This window comes from Macaca nemestrina, chromosome 7, assembly GCF_043159975.1.
Source record: "Macaca nemestrina isolate mMacNem1 chromosome 7, mMacNem.hap1, whole genome shotgun sequence".
NCBI classification, from domain to species: Eukaryota; Metazoa; Chordata; class Mammalia; order Primates; family Cercopithecidae; genus Macaca; species Macaca nemestrina.
In genome coordinates this window covers 126,675,815-126,695,817 of record NC_092131.1, presented here as the reverse complement: position 1 = coordinate 126,695,817, position 20,003 = coordinate 126,675,815, and the positions used below count along the sequence as shown (strand labels likewise).

The 20,003-nt window shown below is 45.2% G+C and overlaps 1 long non-coding RNA gene across 5 annotated transcripts in view; it reads right to left on the bottom strand.

The window, feature by feature from the left end:
* The window catches only part of LOC139364421 (uncharacterized), a 59,974-nt gene that overhangs the window by 24,669 nt on the left and 15,302 nt on the right, over nt 1-20,003 (bottom strand). For all 5 annotated transcript variants that reach the window (XR_011626363.1, XR_011626364.1, XR_011626365.1 and 2 more), the window contains exon 2: nt 2,806-2,932. This is a non-coding gene — a long non-coding RNA (uncharacterized lncRNA). The remainder of the gene's footprint in view (nt 1-2,805; nt 2,933-20,003) is intronic.

The following is a 20,003-nucleotide window of genomic DNA, read 5'->3' as shown; positions in this document are numbered from 1 at the left end:
AACAAGAGCAAAACTATGTCTCTAAAATAATAATAATAATAAACAAATTCCACTGCATCTATATGCCATATTTTGTTTATCCATACATTCATCAATGGACACTTGGGTCCCTTCCACCTTTTGCTTAGTGTAAATAATACTGCTATGAACACGCATAGATTCTTTACCTGCTTTTGAGCTTTTCATATAAACAAAATGAATTCTACCATGTGTATTATTTTATGTTGGGTTTCTTTCCCTCAACATTATGTTTGTGAAATTAATCCATCTTATTACATGTAGCAATAGTTTACTTTTCTCATTGATATATAGTAGTCCATTGTATAATCACATCCCAATCTGTTTATTCCATCCACCAGCGATGGACATTTAGGTTGTTTCCATGTTGAATCTGTTATGAATAGTGCTGCTATAAACATTCTTGTTGGTGTCTTTTATTATACGCATTTATGCATTTCTGGATGTAAACACCTAAGAGTTAAATTGCTGGGTCATAGATTATGTTTGTTTAATTTTACTAGACACTGCCAAATAGTTTTCCAAGATGACTATACCAATTTACCCCCTCCAGAACACTGAATGTGCATTCCGGTTGTTTGGTATCCTCAATAACACTTGATATCATCAGTTATTTTAATTTTAGTCATTCTCATTAGTGTAAAGTGGTATTTCATTGTGGTTTTAATTTGTATTTCCCTAATGACTAATGAGGTTGAAAGACTTTTTATGTTTATCAGTCAACTGGATGTGAAGTGCTTGTTCATGTTTTCTGTGAAGCGCTTGTTCATGTTTCTTGCCCTTAATTTAGTTGTCTGTTTTTTCTTTTTTTTCTTTTTTTTTTTTTTTGAGACGGAGTCTAGCTCTGTTGCCCAGGCTGGAGTGCAGTGGCCGGATCTCAGCTCACTGCAAGCCCCGCCTCCCGGGTTCACGCCATTCTCCGGCCTCAGCCTCCCGAGTAGCTGGGAGTACAGGCGCCCGCCACCTCGCCCGGCTAATTTTTTTTGTATTTTAGTAGAGACGGAGTTTCACCGTGTTAGCCAGGATGGTCTCGATCTCCTGAACTCGTGATCCGCCCGTCTCGGCCTCCCAAAGTGCTGGGATTACAGGCTTGAGCCACCGCGCCCGGCCTGTTTTTTCCTTATTGATTTGTAGTATTGTGGTGTATGCATGTATTTTTCCAAGGGTGATTCTCCAGATGGCATGGGTTTGTTCCAGAACCCCAGTGACCCTGCTGGGGCTTGCCACAAATTATACACCGTGTCTTCTCCAATCTCCCACATAAATGTGTGGGTATGTAGGTGTATGTACATTTTTTGTTTTTGTTTTTAAGATAGAATCTCACTCAGTTGCTTAGGCTAGAGTGTGGTGGTGCAATCATAGCTCACGGCAACCTTGACCTCCCGGGCTCAAGTGATCCTCCCACATCAGCCTCATGAGTAGCTGGAACTACAGGTGCCTGCCACCACACCCAGGTACTTTTTAAAACAATTTTTGGGCTGGGCGCAGTGGCTCATGCCTGTAATACCAGGACTTTGGGAAGCCAAGGTGGACACATCATCTGAGGTCAGGAGTTCAAGACCAGCCTGGCCAATGGTGAAACCCCATCTCTACTAAAAATACAAAATTTAGCCAGGCATGGTGGCGGGCGCTTGTAGTCCCAGCTACTTGGGAGGCTGAGGCAGGAGAATTGCTTGAACCTGGGAGGCGAAGGTTGCAGTGAGCTGAGATTGCGCCATTGCACTCCAGCCTGGGTGACAGAGCAAGACTCTGTCTCAAAACAAAACAAAACAACAACAAAAAGTTGTTTTTGGAGAAATGAGGGTCTCCCTATGTTGCCTAGGGTGGTCTTCAACTCCTGGGCTCAAGTGATCCTTCTGCCTCAGCCTCCCAAAGTGCTGGGATTATAGGCATGAGCCACCAGCCTGCATGTATTTTTGACAAGGGCTCGTTGTTGAACATGTGGATTGCATATATAGTCTCCCTTTCTATGGTTTGCCTTTTTTCTCTCTTAATGCTATCTTTTGATTAGTTCTTCATTTTAATAAATTCAAATTACCAATTTTTCTCTTTATGACTAGTGTTTTTTGTGTTCTGCTCACTAATTATTTTTAAAATACACATAAGAATAAACATATACCAGCCAGGCATGGTGGCTCATGCCTGCAAACCCAGCACTTTGGGAGGCCGGGGTGGGTGGATCATGAGCACAGGAGATCGAGACCATCCTGGCTAATGCAGTGAAAACCCATCTCTACTAAAAACACAAAAAAATTAGCCAGGCATGGTGGTGGGCGCCTGTTTTGTCCCAGCTACTCGGGAGTCTGAGGCAGGAGAATGGTGTGAACCCGGGAGGCAGAGCTTGCAGTGAGCCGAGATTGCACCACAACACTCTAGCCTGGGCAACAGAGCGAGACTCTGTCTCAAAAAAAAAATAAATAAAATAAAAAATAAACATATACCTATCGACATAAAAATATTCTTCTGTGAACCACCTACAATTATATTGTATAACACTACTGGCCTCTTGGATGAAGCCCACCTGCCTACTGTGAAACACCCTGATCATGCCCCTGTCAAGCCCTCCAGCCCCATTCCACTGCTCCCTGCTCTTCATCCTTCCACTAACAAAGCAGCTCTCACACAGCACGGCATTGCTAACCACACTGCCTTTGCACCAGCAGTGTGGAAATAACAGTGTGTCAGACACTGTGGCCCACACTCCTTCTCCCCTTTCCCACCAGAGCCCTGACTTAGGTGTCCACTCTCCCCCACATAGCCCTGTGCTTCAGGGCAAGATGCCCCCACCTTAGCCACAGGAAGGGCATCCTGATGGCCTAATCCAATCGTGGTTCCACAATCCTTCTGCCATGGACGTGGGACCCAGTTCTAGCTAATGAGATGCAAGAGGCTCCTGGGAAAGTCATCCTTGTTCCTGCCAAAGAGAACAGGAAGAGGTAGATCATTATTCATGTTGGATGTTGTCAGGCTGGATGACAAATCCCACACACTGAGGACAGCACTGAGACTTGCCTGATAGAAGCTGGGCCTTTGGTGACATGGAGTGCCAGTGATCATACTCTCCCTAAAGAACAACCTTCTGGCTGGGCATAGGGCTCACATTGTAATCCTAGCACTTTGAGAGGCAGGGCAGGAGGATCGCTTGAGCCCAGGAGGTGGAGGCTGCAGTGAGCCATGTTCGTGCCTCTGCACTACAGCCTGGGCAACAGAGCAAGATCCTGTCTCGAAATAATAAAATAATAATTTTATAAAATACAAAAATTAGTCGAGTATGGTGGTGCATAGTTCCCAACTACTTGGGAGGCTGAAGCAGTAGAACCACTTGAACCCAGGAGATGGAGGTTGCAGTGAGCCGAGATTGGGCCACTGCACTCCAGCCTGGGTGACAAAGCAAGACTCCATTTCAAAAATAATAATAATTTAAAGGCTAGGAGCAGTGGCTCATGCCTGTAATCCCAGCACTTTGGGAGGCTGAGGTGGGCGGATCACTTAAGGTCAGGAGTTTGAGACCAGCCTGGCCAACATGGTGAAACCTTGTCTCCACTAAAAATACAAAAATTAGCTGGGCATGGTGGTGTGCACCTGTAATCCCAGATACTCAGGAGGCTGAGGCATGTGAATCGCTTGAACCCAGGAGGCAGAGGTTGCAGTGAGCCGAGATCGTACCACTGTACTCCAGCCTGGGCGACAAAAGCGAGACTCCATCTCAAAAAAGGATAAATAAAAATAAATAAATAAAAGTGTCATCTGAGGCTTGGCATGGCATGGTGGTTCACACCTGTGTGATCTCAGCACTTTGGGAGGCCAAGGTAGGTGGCCGTCTGAAATAATAATAATAATTTTTAAAAACCAACCTTCTGCTGGTCTACATTTCCTATGATTGAAGTCAGTTCGAATCATGGTTTCTGTCCCTTTGAACTGAAAGCACCTCACTAGTAGGACCTTAGCTGACCTTGGATGAATTACTGAATGTGAATGTATTTGGTGGGTTATGACGTTTAGGGCCAGCTTCATGGGTGTGCAACCTGTGCTGTCACACTAGGCCCACACTTAGTAGGGCCCCACACTTGGTTTAATGTTCTGCTTTCATGGTTTTGAAATTCTTAATTTTTCTTTTTCTTTTTTTTTTTTTGAGATGGAGTTTTGCTCTGTCGCCCAGGCTGGAGTGCAATGGCGCGATCTCGGCTCACTGCAACCTCTGCCTCCTGGGTTCAAGTGATTCTCCTGCCTCAGTCTCCTGAGTAGCTGGGATTATAGGTATGCGCCACCACACCCAGCTAATTTGGTATTTTTTAGTAGAGATGGGGTTTCTCCATATTGGTCAGGCTGGTCTCGAACTCCCGACCTCAGGTGATCCACCCACCTCAGCCTCCCAAAGTGCTGGGATTACAAGCGTGAGCCACTGCGCCTGGCCTGGGCCTTGCATTTTCATTTTGCACTGGGCCCTCCTAATTATGTAATTGGTCCTGGTGATGTGACATTTCTTTTTTTTTTTTTTTTTGAGATGGAGTCTTGCTGTCTGGCCCAGGCTGGAGTGCAGTGGCGCGATCTCGGCTCACTGCAAGCTCCGCCTCCCGGGTTCACGCCATTCTCCTGCCTCAGCCTCCCAAGTAGCTGGGACTACAGGTGCCCGCCGCTGCGCCCGGCTAATTTTTTGTATTTTTAGTGGGGTCGGGGTTTCACCGTGGTCTCGATCTCCCGACTTCGTGATCCGCCCGTCTCGGCCTCCCAAAGTGCTGGGATTACAGGTGTGTGCCACTGCGCCCGGCCTGACATTTCTTATCTCCTTGTTTTTCTTCTGCCCTCTCAATCTTTGAATCTGCACAGCTTCATCCACAAGACTCTAATTCACATGCTTCCTCTGCCAACTCACCAGCTTAACTGAAAAATGAGGAGGTTGCACCATCATCTGATCTCTATGGATATCTTTTAGAACTGTTAAGAATTCACCACTGGGCATGATGGCTCACACCTGTAATCCCAGCATTTTGGGAGGCTGAGATGGGCGGATTGCTTGAGCTCAGGAGTTCGAGACCGCCTGAACAACATGGCGAGACCCCCATCTCTACAAAAAATACAAAACTTAGCCAGGTGTGGTGGTGTGTGCCTATACTTGGGAGGCTGAGATGGGAGGATGGCTTGAGACTGGGAGGCAGAGGTTCAGGGAGCCGAGATCGAGCCACTGCACTCCAGCCTTGTTGAAAGAGCAAGAGCCTTCTAAAAAAAAGAGAGACTTAAACTTTCTTGCAGATGAGCAGTCTGTTAAAAAAGAAAAAAAAAAAGGAAAAAAGAGGAAAAAGAATTCAACTTTCTCCCCAGCCATTTTGGTAAGCAATGATTTTTCAGTATTCCAGAAGGCAAAATTCAAGTGCCCTGGGCTGGCATTCAATATCTTCTTCCATATATTGTTCTTGTTACTTTCTGACACCAGCCCCCATTACTCTCCAATGGGAATTACCCACTTTAACCAAAATGATGATGATGATAATAACAATAATAGTGAAAACGATGCATTCAAATAATGGTTTACAGACTGTATTCATACATATTTACATTTGTTCCTCACAATAATTCTGTGAGATATTATGTGAAAAATAATTACCCTGGACCTTAATTCTATTACAAATAGAATTTACTAACAAGCACTATATCTCATGCAAAAGTTCACAAATTTAGCCAGTGTAGTTATTTACTAGTCATTTATGACAACTTTTTTTTTTTTTCTGGAGACAGGATCTTGCTCTGTTGCCCAGGCTGGAATCTGGTGGCAAGAGTGATCCTCCTGGGCTCAAGTGGTCCTCCCGCCTCAGCCTCTCAAGTAGCTGGGACTACAGACGTGTGCCACCATGGGTGGCTACTTTTTAAATTTTTGTAGAGACAGGGTCTTCCTATGTTGCCCAGGCTGGTCTCAAACTCCTAGGCTCAAGCATTACTCCCACCTTGGCCTCCCAAAGTGCCGGGATTACAGGTGTGAGCCACTGAACCTAGGCTTATTACAACTTTTTATTTGAAATAATTTCAGACTTACAAAATGATTTCAGGAAAGATCAAAGACATCTCATGCACTTTTTTTTTTTTTTTTTTTTTTGAGGCAGAGTCTCACTCTGTAACCCAGATTGAGACTGAAGTGCAGCGGTGCCATCTCACCTCATTGCAACCTCCGTCTCCCCGGTTCAAGCAATTCTTGTGCCTCAGCCTCCTGAGTAGCTGGGATTACAGGCACCTGCCACCATGCCCGGCTAATTTTTGTGTGTCTTTGTTGTTGTAGCTTTGTTTGAGACAGAGTCTCACTCTGTTGCCCAGGCTGGAGTGCAGTGGCGCAATCTCAGCTCACTGCAACCTCCGCCTCCCGGGTTCAAGCAATTCTTCTCCCTCAGCCTCCTGAGTAGTTGGGACTACAGGCATCTGCCACCACACCCTGCTAATTTTTGTATTTTTAGCAGAGATGGGGTTTCACCGTATTGGTCAAACTCCTTGACCTTGTGATCTGCCCGCCTCGGCCTCCCAAAGTGCTGGGATTACAGGCATGAGCCACAGTGCCCATGCTTTTTTTTTTTTTTTTTTTTTTTTTTTTTAAGAGACGGGCTTTCACCATGGTGGCCAGGTTGGTCTCGAACTCCTGGCCTATAGTGATCCACCTGCCTTGGTCACCCAAACTGCTGGGATTACAGGCGTGAGCCACGGCACCTGGCCCCATATAACCTTTATTCAGATTCTCAAAATGTTAACATTTTACCACATTTGCTTTATCATTTTCTTTTCTTCTTTTCTTTTCTTTTTTTTTTTTGAGACGGAGTCTCACTCTGTCGCCCAGGCTGGAGTGCAGCCGCGCCATCTCAGCTCACTGCAAGCTCCACCTCCCGGGTTGACGCCATTCTCCTGCCTCAGCCTCCTGAGTAGCCTGGACTACAGGCGCCCGCCACCATGCCTGGCTAATTTTTTTTGTATTTTTAGTAGAGACGGGGTTTCACCGTGTTAGCCAGGATGGTCTTGATCTCTTGACCTCGTGATCCACCCGCCTCAGCCTCCCAAAGTGCTGGGATTACAGGTGTGAGCCACCGCGCCCGGCCTCTTTTTTTTTTCCTTGCTTTGTCGCCCAGGCTACAGTACAGTGGTGCAATCTTGGCTCGCTGCAACCTCAGTCTCCTGGGTTCAGCAATTCTCCTGCCTCAGCTTCCTGAGTAGCTGGGATTACAGGCACGTGCCACCACACCCGACTAATTTTTGTATTTTTAGTAGTGACAGGGTTTCACCTGTTGGCCAGCTGGTCCTGAACTTCTGACCTTGTGATCTGCCCACCTCGGCCTCCCAAAGTGCTGGGATTATAGGCATGAGCCACCGCGCCCGGTCCCATATAACGTTTATTCAGATTCTCAAAATCCTAACATTTTACCATATTTGCTTTATCATTTTTTTCTCTCTCTCCCTCTCTCTATATATACACACACGCACTGGTAATATATATGCATGCACACATATATACACACACAAATATATGTATAGGAAATTATTTTTCCAGAAACATTTGAGAATAAATTGCAAACAGGAGGAAACTGTATCTCTAAATACTTAAGTATGTGTTTCCTAAAACAAGAATATTGTATTCTCTTGTATAACAATAGCACAATTATAAAATAAAAATAAAAACATTTATATAATAGTATTACCTAACCCAGAGACCTTATTCAGATATCCTCCACTGTCATGATAATGTTCTCTAGAGCAAAAAGAAAAATTACTTTTCTAAAGTCAGGCAGGGTGACTCATGCCTGAAATCCCAGCACTTCGGGAGGCCAAGGTGAACAGATCATCTGAGGTCAAGAGTTCAAGACCAGCCTGGCCAACATGGTGAAACCCCATCTCTACTAAAAATACAAAACTTGGCCGGGCGCGGTGGCTCAAGCCTGTAATCCCAGCACTTTGGGAGGCCGAGACGGGCGGATCACGAGGTCAGGAAATCGAGACCATCCTGGCTAACACAGTGAAACCCCGTCTCTACTAAAAATACAAAAAAAAAAAATTAGCCGGGCGAGGTGGCGGGCGCCTGTACTCCCAGCTACTCGGGAGGCTGAGGCAGGAGAATGGCGTGAACCCGGGAGGCGGGGCTTGCAGTGAGCTGAGATCCGGCCACTGCACTCCAGCCTGGGCAACAGAGCCAGACTCCGTCTCAAAAAAAAAAAAAAAAAAAAAAAACAAAACTTAGCCAGGCATGGTGGTGTGCACCTGTATTCCCAGCTAGTCGGGAGGCTGAGGCAGGAGAATCACTTGAACCCGGGAGGCGGAGGTTGCAATGAGCCAAGATAGCATCACTGCACTCCAGCCTGGGCGATGGAGTGAGACTGTCTCAAAAGCAAGAAAGAAAAATTATTTTTCTGGCTCATGATCCAATCCAGGATCACACACTGCACTTAGCTGAGAAGTCTCTTTAGTTTCTTTTAATCTGGAATAATTCCTCAATCTGACTTTGCCTCCCACGATCCTTTGTTACTTGAAGAATACAGGCCAGATATTTTGTAAGAGGTTCTTGTTTTAGGTTTATCTGTTTTTTCCCCTCATGATTAGATTCAGGCTATACATTTTTGGCAGGAATATTCTAAAACTGATGCTGTGTTCTTGGTTTATTAAATCAGGAGGCACATGATACCTATTTGTCACATTACTGACTACTGGTGATGTTAATTTTTATTTTTAGGTCAAGGTGGTGTCTGCCAGCCTTTCCACTGTAAAGTTATTCTTTGTCCATTTTTAGTTAATACGTATATATATTTTTTCTTTTTTTAGAGACAGGGTCTCACTCTGCTGCCCAGGCTTAAGTGCAGTGGCGCAATCATAACTCACTGTAACCTCAAATTTCCAGGCTTCAGTGATCCTCCCACCTCATCCTCCTGAGTAACAAGGACGACAGGCATGTCACCAGGCCTGGCTAATATTTTATTTTTTGTAGAGACAGGTCTTGCTATGTTACCCTGGCTGATCTCCAACTCCTGGCCTCAAGTAATCCTCCCAACTTGGCCTCAGCCTCCCAAAACTCTGGAATTATTGGCATGAACCACCATGCCCGACCAATAAGTATCTTGCGGGGAGATATTTTGAGACTATATCCTGTTCCTCATAAAACTTTTACCCACTAGTCTTAGCATCCATTACAAAGCTTACAAAGTCTTTAATTGAAAAAGTATACATAAGCCAATGGTTAAAAAAAATTCACAACAATACAGTGAACGAGTATGTATACATATTCACTTTTTGTTGTACAAAAAAAGAGAAATAGAATAAATAGTATAGTGAAAAGTAAATCTCCTGATATTAGATCCTCAGGATCCTTCCTCCTGTTACTTGTTTATGTCTTTGTGGCAGACACGATGCCATATGATATTGAACCTCATTTCATTTCCTTTTTTCTGGGCTACAGGATGACAACACTTCCTGTCCTGCTTTGCGGTGAGGCTGAGACCATAAGCCTAGTTCTGGCTCAAGGGCTATGAACAGAAACGATATTGGGCACTCTTGGACCAAAGCATTTAGTGCCATTTTATGACTCTCCAGCTCTCTCTTCCCCTGCTGCAGCAATTGTGAACGCCATGCATTTAGATGGTGAAGCCACAAAATGGAAAGAGCCTGGATCCCTGAGTCACCAGATGCACAAACACCTGCTCTGAAAAGTTGTCCATCTTGCACTACACATGCTCCTGACCTCATGATCCGCCTGCCTCGGCCTCCCAAAGTGCTGGGATTACAGGCGTGAGCCAGTGCGCCCGGCATGAAAACTGGTTTTCTAAATTCTCCTTTTGCAAATCCTGTGTTGGTGGACTTGCCCGTAACTTTGAAGTATGACCTTATTGTTTTGGTGTCTCAGCCAAACTTGAGACGAGTGAGGTTCCTTTAAATATCCTTGGTATGACATATCTCTGGATATGCAACAGGAAATATTGGTTACCTTTGGTGGGGAATTTTCTGGCCGGGTGTGGTGGCTCATGCCTGTAATCCCAGCAGTTTGGGAGGCCCAGGTGGGCAGATCATTTGAGGCCAGGAGTTCGAGATCAGCCTGGCCAACATGGTGAAACCCTGTCTCTACTAAAAATATAAAAATTAGCCAGGTGTGGTGGCAGGTGCTTGTAATCCCAGCTACTCAGGTGGCTGAGGTAGGAGAATCGCTTGAACCCGGGAAGTTGTGGTTGCAGTGAGCCTAGATTGCACCATTGCACTCCAGCCTGGGTGATAAGAGTGAAACTCTGTTTCAAAAACAAAAACAAAAACAAAACAAAAAAACAAGCCTTTTCTGTGGTTAAGAAATGAGATTCAAGTTTAAGATATTTGAGATCTTTCTTTTTATTATTTATTTTCCTTAGAGATAGTTGTGGGGTGGCGGGGGTCGGGGGGGTCCTGCTATCTTGCACAGGCTGAACTCAAACTCCTAGGTTCAAGTAATCCTGCAGTCTCAGCCTCCCAAGTAGCTGGGACTATAGGTACACATCACCACACCAGCTTGAGATTTTTGTACATTGGGATATATAGCTCATTCTTTTTAAGATTTGCCAAGTGTTCCATTGTATGACTATAATATATTTAAGAGGTACATTTCTTTAAATTTTTGAATTGATATTACATACCATATGGTTTTAAATTAAAATGGTTCAAAAAAGTATACATGTGAAAAATTCTCCCTCTCATTGCTGCCCTGAGCCAACAAATTCCCCACCAAAGGTAACCAATATTTCCTGTTGCATATCCAGAGATATGTCATACCAAGGATATTTAAAGGAACCTCACTCATCTCAAGTTTGGCTGAGACACCAAAACAATAAGGTCATACTTCAAAGTTACGGGCAAGTCCACCAACACAGGATTTGCAAAAGGAGAATTTAGAAAACCAGTTTTCATGCCGGGCGCACTGGCTCACGCCTGTAATCCCAGCACTTTGGGAGGCCGAGGCAGGCGGATCACGAGGTCAGGAGATCGAGACCATTCTGGCCAACATGGTAAAACCCTGTCTCTACTAAAAATACAAAAATGAACTGGATGTGGTGGTGTGCGCCTGTAATTCCAGCTACTTGGGAGGCTGAGGCAGGAGAATCGCTTGAACCCAGGGGCAGAGATTGCAGTGAGCTGAGATAGCGTCACTGCACTCCAGCCTGTGACAGAGCAAGACTCCATCTCAAAAAAAAAAAAAAAAGAAAGAAAACCAGTTTTCAATCTTCATTCACTACCCATCTCCAGCCTACAAAAGATGTTGAAGAGATTGAAAAAAAAAGAAGGTTCAAGGTTTTAGAAAAAGCTATTGCTGAACTGAGTCACTGAGTCATTGCCTCCACCCCAACCTCACCCTAAGGGGTACATGCCCCTCACCTCACATTAATAAAAGGCATTTTACTGGGATCACATAATAGAACATAATATGTGTTTCTTCATCTTTGAGAGGCACAGTGGGCTGAAGTCTGAGTTATGCCTGGGATGTGTAAAGCGTTAAGGGTTAATGCAGGCATCCTGTGGGGTAGAAAAGAGGCTGTGATTTGGGATATAGCAGCACTTGCAACAATGGGTCAAATAAACATATTTTCTCTAATATAAGTATGATACAAACATGCAAGAGCTCTGGAGAAGCATTGCCTTGGATCCTTTTCAAGAAAGCTGCCTGGAAAGTAAGTGGACTTCAGCAGAAGGAAGGTGGAGGCGTAGCACCAGATGCCTAGAGTCTCGAGAAAGAATTGTAAATAAACAACTGTAAAAGCCATGTATTCATTTATGCAGAAGAAACTGCAGGCCGGGTGCAGTGGCTCGTCCCTGTAATCCCCACACTTTGGGAGGCAAAGGTGGATGGATTACTTGAGGTCAGGAGTTCGAGATCAGCCTGGCCAACATGGTGAAACCCCATCTTTAAAAAAGGAAGAAGAAACAAGAAATTGCAGAGATGAGATCCCCAATGATGGGAGGAGGAAGTTTTAAGGAACTCAGACATACAGCCCACATACAAAAAGAGTAAGCCTTAAACACCTGCCAGAGTACAGATGCCATTCATGACAGTACTAGTCAAGTGTGAACTTTACCGTCTCCTCTATTACTTTCTCCATATGTTCCAACCTTAACAGGCCTTATGGCTGTGTGATTCATTCACTGCTAAAGGGTGCCTGAATGAAGGTGCATATGGTGGCTGCAACCCAGTCTGAGTTCCATTCTCCAAACTGTATGCCCTGGCATGGGGTTGTATCTACTTGGAAGAAGAGCCGTGTTTTCCTAATTCACACAGAGGTACAGTTCTCTCACCATGGGGCTGCATACACCCAGAAGGGGAACATATTCCTAATCTACAGAGGCACCGGATGGGCTAGCAGCCACCCAGTTTGGAGGGTCTCAGAGACAGTGACTAGCAAGAGGAGCAGAGTGGAAGCACTAAATAAGGAAGGAGCTAAGTTGGCCACATGCTCCTTTTCCATAGTAGGTGACCCACCTCCTAGAGGCCCAATCTGGGAAAGAGGGTGGAGCCTCTGTATAAATGAATTTTACAGAAATGGATGTTAGAGGGGGCTGGAAGTTTTTTATCACTTAACTGATAATATTTGGGAAACTAGCATGACAGGAGAACTTTTTTTTCTTTTTCTTTTTTTTAAGACAGAGTCTCGCTCTGTTGCCAGGATGGAGTGCAGTGGTGTGATCTGGGCTCACTGCAACCTCCACCTTTTGGGTTCAAGCAAATTCTCCTGCCCCAGCCTCCCAAGTAGCTGGGACTATAGGTGTGTGCCACCACACCGGCTAATTTTTGTGTTTTTAGTAGAGACGGAGTTTCACCATGTTGGCCAGGATGGTCTCGATCTCTTGACCTCATGATCCACCTGCCTTGGCCTCCCAAAGTGCTGGGATTACAGGCGTAAGCCACCTCACCCAGCCAGGACTTTTTTTTTTTTTTTTGAGATGGAGTCTCCCTCTGTCACCCAGGCTGGAGTGCAGTGGCATGATCTTGGCTCGCTGCAACCTCCACCTCCTGGGCTCAAGCGATTCTCCTGCCTCAGCCTTATAAGTAACTGGGATTACAGCATGTGCCACCATGCCCAGCTAATTTTTGTATTTTTAGTAGAGATGGGGTTTTGCCTTGTTGGCCTGGCTGGTCTCAAACTCCTGACCTCAGGTGATCCACCTGCCTCAGCCTCCCAAAGTGCTGAGATTACAGACGTGAGCCACTGCGCCCAGCCTAGGAAGACTTTTAATACTTATGAGTGACCAGAAAAGTTGAGGGATTTGACCAAGGTTTCATCTAAGGGGGCAGGGGAAAACTAGCCCCAAAGAATACATTAAAAGGACAGTGAAAGATAAAAGTTAAGATTTTTCTGATTCATACTCTGTAGTGGAGACTCCCTACTAATAAGCATTCTATCCTTTAGGCACAAAGCTAGGCTCTATTTCCCAGCACACTTTGCAGGTTGGTATAATCTTTGTTTTGTTTTGTTTTGAGACAGAGTCTCATTCTGTCACCTAGGCTGGAGTGCAGTTACTAGATCTTGGCTCGCTGCAACCTCCATTTCCCAGGTTCAAGAGATTCTCCTGCCTCAGACTCCCAAGTAGCTGAGATTACAGGCGTGCACTACCGCACCCGGATAATTTTTGTATTTTCAGTAGAGACGGGGTTTCACCATGTTGGCCCGACTGGTCCCGAACTCCTGACCTTAAGTGATTGCCTGCCTTAGCCTTCCAAAGTGCTGGGATTACAGGTGTGAGCCACCGCACCCAGATGGATATAATCTTTTTACTAAATTTTCTCCAGTGAAATGCAAAACAGTTTTGGGTTAATATGATGGGTATGACTTGCAGAACTGGCCTATAACCGCACCCCCACCCATAAAACTCTTTTTTTTTTTTTTTTTTTTTTTTTTTTGAGACGGAGTCTCACGCTGTTGCCCAGGCTGGAGTGCAGTGGCGCGATCTCGGCTCACTGCAAGCTCCGCCTCCCGGGTTCCCGCCATTCTCCTGCCTCAGCCTCCTGAGTAGCTGGGACTACAGGCGCCCGCCACCACGCCCGGCTAATTTTTTGTATTTTTAGTAGAGACGGGGTTTCACTGTGGTCTCGATCTCCTGACCTTGTGATCCGCCCGCCTCGGCCTCCCAAAGTGCTGGGATTACAGGCTTGAGCCACCGCGCCCGGCCAAAACTCTTTTATTTTTTCTTGCCTTTTGCCAATTTAATGTAGATGATGACAAGGACTCAAGTGATGACAGATAGAAACCTGGGTCTGTGGATGATGGCAAAGAGGAGAGCTGCCCCACCAAGCTAAACACCTGTCCAATACTACTATTGTGAACAGGAAATAAACCTCTATTTTGTTAAGCCATTATATTTTAGTTTTGCTCATGTTAAAGGAATCACAAATCTTTCAAATCTGGAAAATGAAAGTAGAATTCATTTCTTGCCTGGCAAGGGAGAACTGCAAAGACACATGTAATCCCTGTGAACAAAGTAAAAAATTGGTTTATACAGGATTTTGGGAAAACGTAAGTGATTGGTTTTGGCTCAAAGTGAGTAAGGTTACTCACTGATTAGACAGGTTTCAAGAACAGGTGACCTACTGATGTAGGGTTTGATGACTAGGTGATTCAGTCCAAGACTGATATTGATTCGTCTTATAGTTTCCTGTGTAAATGCCTGCAGACATGAACTAGGTTCTTCAGGCAAGAATGGAATTTTCTATTCTCATCTCCCATTTTGCACCTGCTTGACAGGTCATGGAAGAGGCCATTTACATATTGTCTAGAACAGTGGTGGGCAACTTTTTTTCTGTAAAGGGACAAAACATAAATATTTTAGGTTTTGTGAGCCCTACTGACTCTATCATAACAACTTAACTCTGCTGTTGTAGCATAAAAACAGCACAAATGATTCATAAATGAATAGGTGTGACTGTGTTTCAATAAAACTTTACTTATAAAAACAAGTGGTGGGCCAGACTTGACCCATTGGCCACAGTTTGCTAGCCCCTGATCTAGAACTCTAGATGTAGTCCACTGACATGGTTTTCGTTAGGGGGTGAAATGGTGGCTGTGGTGATCATCATGATTTCATTTTGTTTTTGATTCAGGATCATCTGTTGCACCATCTGATGAGACAGCCAACACATAGTAGAGTTTAAAATTCTGGACACCAGCTAGACAGTATATAAATACAACATAAAAATATATGCCAGGCACAGTGGCTCACGCCTGTAATTCCAGCACTTTGGGAGAACGAGGTGGGCGGATCACTTGAGGTCAGGAGTTCGAGACCAGCCTGGCCAACATGGTGAAACCCTGTCTCTACTGAAAATACAAAAATTAGCCAGGTGTGGTGGTGGGCGTCTGTAATCCCAGCTACTAGGGAGGCTGAGGCAGGAGAATCTCTTGAACCCAGGAGGTAGAGGTTTCAGTGAGCAAAGATCATGTCACTGTACTCTAGCCTGAGCAACAGAGCGAGATTCTGTCTTTTTTTTTTTTTTTTTTTTTTTTTTTTGAGACAGAGTTTCGCTTTTGTTGCCCAGGCTGGAGTGCAGTGTTGCGATCTCGGCTCACTGCAACCTCCGCCTCCCAGGTTCAAGTGATTCTCCTGCCTCACTCAGGCTCCCGAGTAGCTGGGATTATAGGTGTCCGCCACCATGCCTGGTTAATTTTTTGTATTTTCAGTAGAGATTGGGTTTCACCATGTTGGCCAGGTTGGTCTCAAACTCCTGACCTCAGGTGATCCACCCACCTTGGCCTCCCAAAGTGCTAGGATTACAGGCGTGAGCCACTGTGCCCGGTCAGAAGACTCTGACTTTAACATAATAATATCTATACACACACACACACACACACACACACACACACACACACACACACGACTAGATTTTTCTTTTTTAGAGTCAAGAGCCCATCACTCAGGCTGGAGTGCAGTGGTGCGATCTTGGTTCACTGCACCCTCTGCCTCCCGGGTTCAAGCCATTCACGTGCCTTAGCCTCCCTAGTAGCTGGAATTACAGGTGCGCCACCACACCCCACTAATTTTTGCATTTTTAGTAGAGACAAAGTTTCATCATGTTGGCCATGGTGGTCTCAAACTCCTGACCTCAGGTGATCCACCTGCTTTAGCCTCCCAAAGTGCTGGGATTACAGGTGTGAGCCACCATACCCGGCCTACAACTAGTAAAATAAGGAAGCAGGTGTGAGCCACCATACCCGGCCTACAACTAGTAAAATAAGGAAGGACTTGAAAGCGCACCAAAATCATGATCCAAGTTTTCACAGATTAAATCCTCTTTTTGATCTGAAGTATGGAGATAAGACAAAGAAGTGTTTTTTGTTTGAGATAGAGTCTCATTCTCTTACCCAGGCTGAAGTGCAGTGGTATGATCTTGGCTCACCGCAGCCTCGAACTCCCAGGCTTAGGTGATTCTCCCACCTCAGCCTCCTGAGTGAGTAACTGTAACTACAGGTGTGCACTACCAAGCCCAGCTAATTTTTGTACTTTCGGTGGAGATGGTCCGCCATGTTGGCCAGGCTGGTCTCCAACTCCTGGGTTCAAGGGATCCACCTGCGTTGGCCTCCCAAAGTGCTGGGATTACAAGCATGAGCCACCATGCCTGGCCCAGACAGAGGAATATTGACCAGGTTGTTATAGTTTGAAATTTTTTGAAGTTTCTCTAATCTCTTTGATAATGTTGAAAATCTCTGAGACATCTTGGGAAATACAAGTGCAATATTTTCCCTCAGTACAGCACAAGTTCCTTTTTGTGAGATAAGGAAAACACGTTATGGGTGCTCTATTTTGGCTGACTGCCTTCTTGCAATAAGTCTAAAGCTTAGAAGGCCTTTGTTAAGCTTTCAGTCATTTGTACTGTCATAAACTTGAAGAATTCTCTCAAATATAGGTGCCCCCTGTAAAGCATGGTGTGAAGCTGTCTGAGGACAGAAAAATATTTTTAAAATTATCTTATGCCAAGGTTTAATTGCTTATAACAGAAATGAAGGGGCCGGGCGCGGTGTCTCACACCTGTAATTCTAACACTTCGGGAGGCCGAGGCAGGCGAATCACCTGAGGTCAGGAGTTCGAGACCAGCTGGCCAACATGGTGAAACCCCACTCTACAAAAAATACAAAAATTAGCAGGTGTGGTGGCACACGCCTGCAATCCAAGCTACTTGGGAGGCTGAGGCAGAAGAATCGCTTGAACCTGGAAAGCGGAGGTTGCAGATCACACCGTTGCACTCCAGCCTTGGCAACAAGAGTAAAACTCCGTCTCAAAAAAAAAAACAGAGAGAGAGAAAGAAATGAAAGGGTTTCCCTTTAGGCCAGGTACACTGGTTCACACTTGTAATCCCAGCACTTTGGGAGACTGAGGTGGGAGGATTGCTTGAGTCCAGGAGTTTGAGACCAGCCTGGGCAACATAGCAAGACCTCATCTCTATAAAAAACATTTAAAAGTTAGCCTGGCACGGTGGCCTACACCTGTAGTCCCAGCTACTCAGGAGGCTGAAGCAGGAGTATCACTTGAGCCCAGAAGGTCAAGGCTGCAGTGAACCATGTTTGTGCCACTGTACTCCAGCCCGGGCAACAGAGAGACGCATTTTTAATTTTTTTGAGACAGAGTCTTGCTCTGCTGCCCAGGCTGGAGTCCAGTCGCACAATCTTGGCTCACTGCAACCTCGGCCTCCTGGGTTCAAGTGATTTTCTTCTGCCTCAGCCTCCCGAGTAGCTGGGACTACAGGCGCACGCCACCACACCTGGATAAATTTTGTATTTTCAGTAGAGACTGGGTTTCACCATATTGGCCAGTCTGGTCTCAAACTCCTGACCTTGTAATATGCCCGCCTTGGCCTTCCAAATGCTAGGATCATAGGTGTGAGCCACCGCGCCTGGCTGAGACCCTGTTTTTTTAAAAAAGAATTTCTCTTTAGATAATTTTGACCAAAAGGGTCTATGAGTGAGGTCCTGAATTATTATTATTATTACTATTACTATTATTGTTATTTTGAGACAGGGTCTTGCTGGGCCCAGGCTGGAGTGCAGTGGTGTGATCTCAGCTCACTGCAAGCCCCACCTCCTAGGTTCAAGCAATTCTCCAGCATCAGCTTCTCGAGTAGCTGGGACCACAGGCACCACCACTCCCAGCTAATTTTTATATTTTTAGTAGAGATGGGGTCTCGCCATGTTGCCAGGCTGGTCTCAAACTCCTGGCCTCAAGCAATCTGTCCACCTTGGTCTCCCAAACTGCTGGAATTACAGGCATGTGCCACTGTGCTCGGCCGTGAATAATTCTTAATACAGGAATCGGTTGCCATAAATAGAAACATATCGACAATTTTCAGGGAGTAACCAGCAGTTCTTTATTCCACAAAGCAAGTACCACTTATTAGGAGTCACCTAGGACTGCGTTCAGGCCAGGATAATCCAGAACTCCCATTACAGATCCTGGCAAAGATAGTGAATCTGAGTCTACTTCAGTTTGAAACTAACTTAAAATGTCTGAAAATAATGCTTTGGTATGCCTTTGTGATAAGAATTGTATAGGTTATGCATTTTTTAAGATAAACCATACCACTCATTCTTCGCCTGGGCTATCAATGCTGCAAAAATGTGAACACACGAACTGGTCCCCACCTTAGGCCCTTTAGTTCGATTTCTGTGTAAGCAAAAATGTCCTACTTTAGGTATGACAATATTGGTATTGGTGGCTTAGAAATATAAGCTTTGTGATGGTGATTATCAGTTATTATGTTAAGAGTTCATAATAACTTCATTCATTATGAAGTCATTGATATCATTTGAGGGAATTACTACCCAAAGGAATTATGCAACCGAAAGGGAAGTGAGTGCAACCCAGCAACTGAATCTGGCTAGACTGTGGGCTGTCGATAAGTAATTTTTGTACACAAGGAGTTTACTAAAGGCAAGAGTATCAACAACAGAAACAGGAAAAATAAAAAGCCCATACACAGTAGACACAGTGGCTCACACCTGTAATTCCAGTACTTTGGGACGCTGAGGTGGGAGGATCTATTGAGCCCAGTAGTTCAAGACCAGTCTAGACAAGATGGTGAGACCACCTGTCCCACCCACCATCTCTACAAAAAGTTTTTAAAAAATTAGCCAGGTGTGGTAGTGTGTGCCTGTGGTCCCACCTACTTGAGAGGCTGATGCAGGAGAATCCCTGGAGCCAGGAGTTCAAGGCGACAGTGAGCTATGATTGCACCACTGCACTCAGGGATGGGAGACAGAGCTAGACTCTGTCTCTTGGAAAACAAAACAAAACAAAACAAAACAAAACAAAACTGTATGTGATCTTGTAGTATGCTACCTTCCCTTCTGGGTAAGAAATAAAAGGGAGTAAATAAGAAAATACACATGTATATATTCATTTGTGCAAAAAGAAACACATGACAAACTGGGTTCAGTGGCTCACAGCTGTAATCCAAGCACTTTGGGAGGCCAAGACAGGAGGATCACTTGAACCCAGGAGTTGTAGAACAGTCGGGCAACAAAATAAGACCCCATCTCTACAAAAAAGTCAAAAATTAGCCAGGTGTGGTGGCACACACCTATAGTCTCAGCTACTCGGGAGACTGAGGTAGGAGGTTGAGCCTGCAGTGAGCCATGATCACACCATTGCACTGCAGCCTGAAGGACAGAGGAAGACCCTGTCCCTAAGAAAAAAAAGAACGGGACGGGCATGGTGGTTCACACCTATAATCCCAGCACTTTGGGAGGCTGACGCGGGCAGATCACCTGAGGTCAGGAGTTCGAGTCCAGCCTGGCCAACATGGTGAAACTCCATCTGTACCAAAAATACAAAAATTAGCCAGGCTTTGTGGTGCACAACTGTAGTCCCAGCTACTCAGGAGGCTGAGGCAGGAGAATCACTGGAACCCGGGAGGCAGAGGTGGTAGTGAGCCGAGATCTCACCACTGCACTCCAGCCTGGGCAACAAGAGTAAAACTCTATCTTTAAAAAAAAGAAAAAAAAAAAAGAATGAGGCTGGGCGCAGTGGCTCACGCC